Here is a 7,500-nt window from a genome sequence, read left to right on the forward strand (position 1 = left end):
CATCAAAAATGAGATAGCCCCATTTCATGGGATTTTTCAAGGCAAACGTCTGACAGATTAAGCGGGGTCCTCATCCCGGTTGGAGGACATATCTCTTCCTTCATCATGATGCCAGCCTAGCTTTCGGCCCAAAATCCAAGGTAAGCATGGCAAAAGTCTGGAGATGCCGGGGATTGAACCCGGGGCCTCATACATGCAAAGCATGCGCTCTACCACTGAGCTACATCCCCACTTCTGCAAGGTTTGACTGTATGATTGGAAACCCTGCATTGAACCGACGGCCACATCACCCCATTCGACTCTGCAGTATACAATGTCAGTCAGGAAAATCCTTCAGCCTTGTACCTGGATGATCTTCATGGTCTTATGTACAGATGCCTATATACAGCCTTCTTAGCGCAGTAGGCAGCGCGTCAGTCTCATAATCTGAAGGTCCTGAGTTCGATCCTCAGAGAGGGCATTTATTTCCTTCTTTTGGAATGCAAAATTCTCCGATTTTCTTGAAATGCGCAAACTATGCCTAGTTCAAAGATTTTTCCAAAGCAAATGTCTGACTATTTAAGTGGGGCTCTCACCCCAACTGCATGACAAACTTCTTCTTTCTGCATGATGGCAGGCTAGCCTTCTGGAAAAAAGCCAAGATAAGGAACAGAGGCTCCTGGAGATGCCGGGGATTGAACCCGGGACCTCATACATGCGAAGCATGCGCTCTACCACTGAGCTACATCCCCACTTTTGCACTCGAGCTGTTTGATGGATGCAAGGAATCCCTGAAACCCAGGGACTGCAAAGTCTCGATCATAATCAATGGAAGGTATTGTTTGAATAAAAGTGAAAGATATGGAAATCGAAGCAAAAAATCCTTCGAGCCGGATTTGAACCAGCGACCTAAGGATGTCTGACTTTATGCTACAGTCCTCCGCTCTACCAACTGAGCTATCGAAGGAGTGGCTGAAGTATCTTTCAGCGCTGTAATTATCTCTCGCTCAAGAAAGGTTGTGGGGGTGGGGATCAGGAGCAGATCGATGAAAATCATGAACATTACCTGCAGCTCCCTCTCAAAGTCACCAGTTCTTAGAGCACACTGTAAGGTACGTCTTATCACCCCAAAGGAGGATTTCAGACCAAAGTTCATGTTCTGTCTTGGCTTGGGGATAAGCAGGGGTGCTCCAAATTTCAATTTTACAGAAAGGAAAGGAACTTTGATACAAAGACCTTGGGCAGCATTGGTGGCAAATGGATGGCTGCGCGGAACCATGAAAGAAATGACAGAAAGTTATGGGAGTCATTACTACGCACCCAGCATCAAGAACGTGCATTTTGGATGCATTTTCAAAAGGAAAGAGAACGGAAAAATCTGTAGATTGAAGGTGATTGAGATAAACAAAATATTCCGTTTTTCTAAAAGCTACTGTAAAGAGTCTCTGGTTTAGAAGAAGAACCCTTACCAATGATCAAGAGAGATGCGACAGATTTCTATCATCAAAGCATTATGGTTGTCAAGATGAATCATCACTTTGATGTCTTCAACAAGTAGGATTCTTTTGATCTATAATCATCAAAAATGAGATAGCCCCATTTCATGGGATTTTTCAAGGCAAACGTCTGACAGATTAAGCGGGGTCCTCATCCCGGTTGGAGGACATATCTCTTCCTTCATCATGATGCCAGCCTAGCTTTCGGCCCAAAATCCAAGGTAAGCATGGCAAAAGTCTGGAGATGCCGGGGATTGAACCCGGGGCCTCATACATGCAAAGCATGCGCTCTACCACTGAGCTACATCCCCACTTCTGCAAGGTTTGACTGTATGATTGGAAACCCTGCATTGAACCGACGGCCACATCACCCCATTCGACTCTGCAGTATACAATGTCAGTCAGGAAAATCCTTCAGCCTTGTACCTGGATGATCTTCATGGTCTTATGTACAGATGCCTATATACAGTCTTCTTAGCGCAGTAGGCAGCGCGTCAGTCTCATAATCTGAAGGTCCTGAGTTCGATCCTCAGAGAGGGCATTTATTTCCTTCTTTTGGAATGCAAAATTCTCCGATTTTCTTGAAATGCGCAAACTATGCCTAGTTCAAAGATTTTTCCAAAGCAAATGTCTGACTATTTAAGTGGGGCTCTCACCCCAACTGCATGACAAACTTCTTCTTTCTGCATGATGGCAGGCTAGCCTTCTGGAAAAAAGCCAAGATAAGGAACAGAGGCTCCTGGAGATGCCGGGGATTGAACCCGGGACCTCATACATGCGAAGCATGCGCTCTACCACTGAGCTACATCCCCACTTTTGCCCTCGAGCTGTTTGATGGATGCAAGGAATCCCTGAAACCCAGGGACTGCAAAGTCTCGATCATAATCAATGGAAGGTATTGTTTGAATAAAAGTGAAATATATGGAAATCGAAGCAAAAAATCCTTCGAGCCGGATTTGAACCAGCGACCTAAGGATGTCTGACTTTATGCTACAGTCCTCCGCTCTACCAACTGAGCTATCGAAGGAGTGGCTGAAGTATCTTTCAGCGCTGTAATTATCTCTCGCTCAAGAAAGGTTGTGGGGGTGGGGATCAGGAGCAGATCGATGAAAATCATGAACATTACCTGCAGCTCCCTCTCAAAGTCACCAGTTCTTAGAGCACACTGTAAGGTACGTCTTATCACCCCAAAGGAGGATTTCAGACCAAAGTTCATGTTCTGTCTTGGCTTGGGGATAAGCAGGGGTGCTCCAAATTTCAATTTTACAGAAAGGAAAGGAACTTTGATACAAAGACCTTGGGCAGCATTGGTGGCAAATGGATGGCTGCGCGGAACCATGAAAGAAATGACAGAAAGTTATGGGAGTCATTACTACGCACCCAGCATCAAGAACGTGCATTTTGGATGCATTTTCAAAAGGAAAGAGAACGGAAAAATCTGTAGATTGAAGGTGATTGAGATAAACAAAATATTCCGTTTTTCTAAAAGCTACTGTAAAGAGTCTCTGGTTTAGAAGAAGAACCCTTACCAATGATCAAGAGAGATGCAACAGATTTCTATCATCAAAGCATTATGGTTGTCAAGATGAATCATCACTTTGATGTCTTCAACAAGTAGGATTCTTTTGATCTATAATCATCAAAAATGAGATAGCCCCATTTCATGGGATTTTTCAAGGCAAACGTCTGACAGATTAAGCGGGGTCCTCATCCCGGTTGGAGGACATATCTCTTCCTTCATCATGATGCCAGCCTAGCTTTCGGCCCAAAATCCAAGGTAAGCATGGCAAAAGTCTGGAGATGCCGGGGATTGAACCCGGGGCCTCATACATGCAAAGCATGCGCTCTACCACTGAGCTACATCCCCACTTCTGCAAGGTTTGACTGTATGATTGGAAACCCTGCATTGAACCGACGGCCACATCACCCCATTCGACTCTGCAGTATACAATGTCAGTCAGGAAAATCCTTCAGCCTTGTACCTGGATGATCTTCATGGTCTTATGTACAGATGCCTATATACAGCCTTCTTAGCGCAGTAGGCAGCGCGTCAGTCTCATAATCTGAAGGTCCTGAGTTCGATCCTCAGAGAGGGCATTTATTTCCTTCTTTTGGAATGCAAAATTCTCCGATTTTCTTGAAATGCGCAAACTATGCCTAGTTCAAAGATTTTTCCAAAGCAAATGTCTGACTATTTAAGTGGGGCTCTCACCCCAACTGCATGACAAACTTCTTCTTTCTGCATGATGGCAGGCTAGCCTTCTGGAAAAAAGCCAAGATAAGGAACAGAGGCTCCTGGAGATGCCGGGGATTGAACCCGGGACCTCATACATGCGAAGCATGCGCTCTACCACTGAGCTACATCCCCACTTTTGCACTCGAGCTGTTTGATGGATGCAAGGAATCCCTGAAACCCAGGGACTGCAAAGTCTCGATCATAATCAATGGAAGGTATTGTTTGAATAAAAGTGAAAGATATGGAAATCGAAGCAAAAAATCCTTCGAGCCGGATTTGAACCAGCGACCTAAGGATGTCTGACTTTATGCTACAGTCCTCCGCTCTACCAACTGAGCTATCGAAGGAGTGGCTGAAGTATCTTTCAGCGCTGTAATTATCTCTCGCTCAAGAAAGGTTGTGGGGGTGGGGATCAGGAGCAGATCGATGAAAATCATGAACATTACCTGCAGCTCCCTCTCAAAGTCACCAGTTCTTAGAGCACACTGTAAGGTACGTCTTATCACCCCAAAGGAGGATTTCAGACCAAAGTTCATGTTCTGTCTTGGCTTGGGGATAAGCAGGGGTGCTCCAAATTTCAATTTTACAGAAAGGAAAGGAACTTTGATACAAAGACCTTGGGCAGCATTGGTGGCAAATGGATGGCTGCGCGGAACCATGAAAGAAATGACAGAAAGTTATGGGAGTCATTACTACGCACCCAGCATCAAGAACGTGCATTTTGGATGCATTTTCAAAAGGAAAGAGAACGGAAAAATCTGTAGATTGAAGGTGATTGAGATAAACAAAATATTCCGTTTTTCTAAAAGCTACTGTAAAGAGTCTCTGGTTTAGAAGAAGAACCCTTACCAATGATCAAGAGAGATGCGACAGATTTCTATCATCAAAGCATTATGGTTGTCAAGATGAATCATCACTTTGATGTCTTCAACAAGTAGGATTCTTTTGATCTATAATCATCAAAAATGAGATAGCCCCATTTCATGGGATTTTTCAAGGCAAACGTCTGACAGATTAAGCGGGGTCCTCATCCCGGTTGGAGGACATATCTCTTCCTTCATCATGATGCCAGCCTAGCTTTCGGCCCAAAATCCAAGGTAAGCATGGCAAAAGTCTGGAGATGCCGGGGATTGAACCCGGGGCCTCATACATGCAAAGCATGCGCTCTACCACTGAGCTACATCCCCACTTCTGCAAGGTTTGACTGTATGATTGGAAACCCTGCATTGAACCGACGGCCACATCACCCCATTCGACTCTGCAGTATACAATGTCAGTCAGGAAAATCCTTCAGCCTTGTACCTGGATGATCTTCATGGTCTTATGTACAGATGCCTATATACAGCCTTCTTAGCGCAGTAGGCAGCGCGTCAGTCTCATAATCTGAAGGTCCTGAGTTCGTTCCTCAGAGAGGGCATTTATTTCCTTCTTTTGGAATGCAAAATTCTCCGATTTTCTTGAAATGCGCAAACTATGCCTAGTTCAAAGATTTTTCCAAAGCAAATGTCTGACTATTTAAGTGGGGCTCTCACCCCAACTGCATGACAAACTTCTTCTTTCTGCATGATGGCAGGCTAGCCTTCTGGAAAAAAGCCAAGATAAGGAACAGAGGCTCCTGGAGATGCCGGGGATTGAACCCGGGACCTCATACATGCGAAGCATGCGCTCTACCACTGAGCTACATCCCCACTTTTGCCCTCGAGCTGTTTGATGGATGCAAGGAATCCCTGAAACCCAGGGACTGCAAAGTCTCGATCATAATCAATGGAAGGTATTGTTTGAATAAAAGTGAAAGATATGGAAATCGAAGCAAAAAATCCTTCGAGCCGGATTTGAACCAGCGACCTAAGGATGTCTGACTTTATGCTACAGTCCTCCGCTCTACCAACTGAGCTATCGAAGGAGTGGCTGAAGTATCTTTCAGCGCTGTAATTATCTCTCGCTCAAGAAAGGTTGTGGGGGTGGGGATCAGGAGCAGATCGATGAAAATCATGAACATTACCTGCAGCTCCCTCTCAAAGTCACCAGTTCTTAGAGCACACTGTAAGGTACGTCTTATCACCCCAAAGGAGGATTTCAGACCAAAGTTCATGTTCTGTCTTGGCTTGGGGATAAGCAGGGGTGCTCCAAATTTCAATTTTACAGAAAGGAAAGGAACTTTGATACAAAGACCTTGGGCAGCATTGGTGGCAAATGGATGGCTGCGCGGAACCATGAAAGAAATGACAGAAAGTTATGGGAGTCATTACTACGCACCCAGCATCAAGAACGTGCATTTTGGATGCATTTTCAAAAGGAAAGAGAACGGAAAAATCTGTAGATTGAAGGTGATTGAGATAAACAAAATATTCCGTTTTTCTAAAAGCTACTGTAAAGAGTCTCTGGTTTAGAAGAAGAACCCTTACCAATGATCAAGAGAGATGCGACAGATTTCTATCATCAAAGCATTATGGTTGTCAAGATGAATCATCACTTTGATGTCTTCAACAAGTAGGATTCTTTTGATCTATAATCATCAAAAATGAGATAGCCCCATTTCATGGGATTTTTCAAGGCAAACGTCTGACAGATTAAGCGGGGTCCTCATCCCGGTTGGAGGACATATCTCTTCCTTCATCATGATGCCAGCCTAGCTTTCGGCCCAAAATCCAAGGTAAGCATGGCAAAAGTCTGGAGATGCCGGGGATTGAACCCGGGGCCTCATACATGCAAAGCATGCGCTCTACCACTGAGCTACATCCCCACTTCTGCAAGGTTTGACTGTATGATTGGAAACCCTGCATTGAACCGACGGCCACATCACCCCATTCGACTCTGCAGTATACAATGTCAGTCAGGAAAATCCTTCAGCCTTGTACCTGGATGATCTTCATGGTCTTATGTACAGATGCCTATATACAGTCTTCTTAGCGCAGTAGGCAGCGCGTCAGTCTCATAATCTGAAGGTCCTGAGTTCGATCCTCAGAGAGGGCATTTATTTCCTTCTTTTGGAATGCAAAATTCTCCGATTTTCTTGAAATGCGCAAACTATGCCTAGTTCAAAGATTTTTCCAAAGCAAATGTCTGACTATTTAAGTGGGGCTCTCACCCCAACTGCATGACAAACTTCTTCTTTCTGCATGATGGCAGGCTAGCCTTCTGGAAAAAAGCCAAGATAAGGAACAGAGGCTCCTGGAGATGCCGGGGATTGAACCCGGGACCTCATACATGCGAAGCATGCGCTCTACCACTGAGCTACATCCCCACTTTTGCCCTCGAGCTGTTTGATGGATGCAAGGAATCCCTGAAACCCAGGGACTGCAAAGTCTCGATCATAATCAATGGAAGGTATTGTTTGAATAAAAGTGAAAGATATGGAAATCGAAGCAAAAAATCCTTCGAGCCGGATTTGAACCAGCGACCTAAGGATGTCTGACTTTATGCTACAGTCCTCCGCTCTACCAACTGAGCTATCGAAGGAGTGGCTGAAGTATCTTTCAGCGCTGTAATTATCTCTCGCTCAAGAAAGGTTGTGGGGGTGGGGATCAGGAGCAGATCGATGAAAATCATGAACATTACCTGCAGCTCCCTCTCAAAGTCACCAGTTCTTAGAGCACACTGTAAGGTACGTCTTATCACCCCAAAGGAGGATTTCAGACCAAAGTTCATGTTCTGTCTTGGCTTGGGGATAAGCAGGGGTGCTCCAAATTTCAATTTTACAGAAAGGAAAGGAACTTTGATACAAAGACCTTGGGCAGCATTGGTGGCAAATGGATGGCTGCGCGGAACCATGAAAGAAATGACAGAAAG

General features: G+C 44.9%; 15 non-coding genes across 15 annotated transcripts; all 15 read right to left on the reverse strand.

Annotated features, from left to right (window-relative positions):
• Positions 1 to 158: 158 nt before the first annotated feature.
• On the reverse strand, positions 159 to 230 carry TRNAA-UGC (transfer RNA alanine (anticodon UGC)). Its single transcript has one exon. It is a non-coding gene; the product is annotated as a tRNA-Ala (tRNA).
• A 429-nt stretch (positions 231 to 659) lies between these two features.
• TRNAA-CGC (transfer RNA alanine (anticodon CGC)) lies at positions 660 to 731 on the reverse strand. The gene has a single exon. It is a non-coding gene; the product is annotated as a tRNA-Ala (tRNA).
• A 129-nt stretch (positions 732 to 860) lies between these two features.
• Positions 861 to 946, reverse strand: TRNAY-GUA (transfer RNA tyrosine (anticodon GUA)). Its single transcript is given in 2 exon segments — positions 861 to 896; positions 910 to 946. It is a non-coding gene; the product is annotated as a tRNA-Tyr (tRNA).
• A 768-nt stretch (positions 947 to 1,714) lies between these two features.
• On the reverse strand, positions 1,715 to 1,786 carry TRNAA-UGC (transfer RNA alanine (anticodon UGC)). The gene has a single exon. It is a non-coding gene; the product is annotated as a tRNA-Ala (tRNA).
• A 429-nt stretch (positions 1,787 to 2,215) lies between these two features.
• Positions 2,216 to 2,287, reverse strand: TRNAA-CGC (transfer RNA alanine (anticodon CGC)). The gene has a single exon. It is a non-coding gene; the product is annotated as a tRNA-Ala (tRNA).
• Positions 2,288 to 2,416: 129 nt separating this feature from the next.
• Positions 2,417 to 2,502, reverse strand: TRNAY-GUA (transfer RNA tyrosine (anticodon GUA)). The gene is given in 2 exon segments: positions 2,417 to 2,452; positions 2,466 to 2,502. It is a non-coding gene; the product is annotated as a tRNA-Tyr (tRNA).
• A 768-nt stretch (positions 2,503 to 3,270) lies between these two features.
• TRNAA-UGC (transfer RNA alanine (anticodon UGC)) lies at positions 3,271 to 3,342 on the reverse strand. Its single transcript has one exon. It is a non-coding gene; the product is annotated as a tRNA-Ala (tRNA).
• Positions 3,343 to 3,771: 429 nt separating this feature from the next.
• On the reverse strand, positions 3,772 to 3,843 carry TRNAA-CGC (transfer RNA alanine (anticodon CGC)). Its single transcript has one exon. It is a non-coding gene; the product is annotated as a tRNA-Ala (tRNA).
• A 129-nt stretch (positions 3,844 to 3,972) lies between these two features.
• Positions 3,973 to 4,058, reverse strand: TRNAY-GUA (transfer RNA tyrosine (anticodon GUA)). The gene is given in 2 exon segments: positions 3,973 to 4,008; positions 4,022 to 4,058. It is a non-coding gene; the product is annotated as a tRNA-Tyr (tRNA).
• A 768-nt stretch (positions 4,059 to 4,826) lies between these two features.
• TRNAA-UGC (transfer RNA alanine (anticodon UGC)) lies at positions 4,827 to 4,898 on the reverse strand. The gene has a single exon. It is a non-coding gene; the product is annotated as a tRNA-Ala (tRNA).
• Positions 4,899 to 5,327: 429 nt separating this feature from the next.
• Positions 5,328 to 5,399, reverse strand: TRNAA-CGC (transfer RNA alanine (anticodon CGC)). The gene has a single exon. It is a non-coding gene; the product is annotated as a tRNA-Ala (tRNA).
• Positions 5,400 to 5,528: 129 nt separating this feature from the next.
• TRNAY-GUA (transfer RNA tyrosine (anticodon GUA)) lies at positions 5,529 to 5,614 on the reverse strand. The gene is given in 2 exon segments: positions 5,529 to 5,564; positions 5,578 to 5,614. It is a non-coding gene; the product is annotated as a tRNA-Tyr (tRNA).
• A 768-nt stretch (positions 5,615 to 6,382) lies between these two features.
• Positions 6,383 to 6,454, reverse strand: TRNAA-UGC (transfer RNA alanine (anticodon UGC)). The gene has a single exon. It is a non-coding gene; the product is annotated as a tRNA-Ala (tRNA).
• Positions 6,455 to 6,883: 429 nt separating this feature from the next.
• Positions 6,884 to 6,955, reverse strand: TRNAA-CGC (transfer RNA alanine (anticodon CGC)). The gene has a single exon. It is a non-coding gene; the product is annotated as a tRNA-Ala (tRNA).
• Positions 6,956 to 7,084: 129 nt separating this feature from the next.
• On the reverse strand, positions 7,085 to 7,170 carry TRNAY-GUA (transfer RNA tyrosine (anticodon GUA)). The gene is given in 2 exon segments: positions 7,085 to 7,120; positions 7,134 to 7,170. It is a non-coding gene; the product is annotated as a tRNA-Tyr (tRNA).
• Positions 7,171 to 7,500: the final 330 nt, after the last annotated feature.

This window comes from Triturus cristatus, chromosome 4_1 (assembly GCF_964204655.1).
Source record: "Triturus cristatus chromosome 4_1, aTriCri1.1, whole genome shotgun sequence".
Lineage (NCBI taxonomy): Eukaryota > Metazoa > Chordata > Amphibia > Caudata > Salamandridae > Triturus > Triturus cristatus.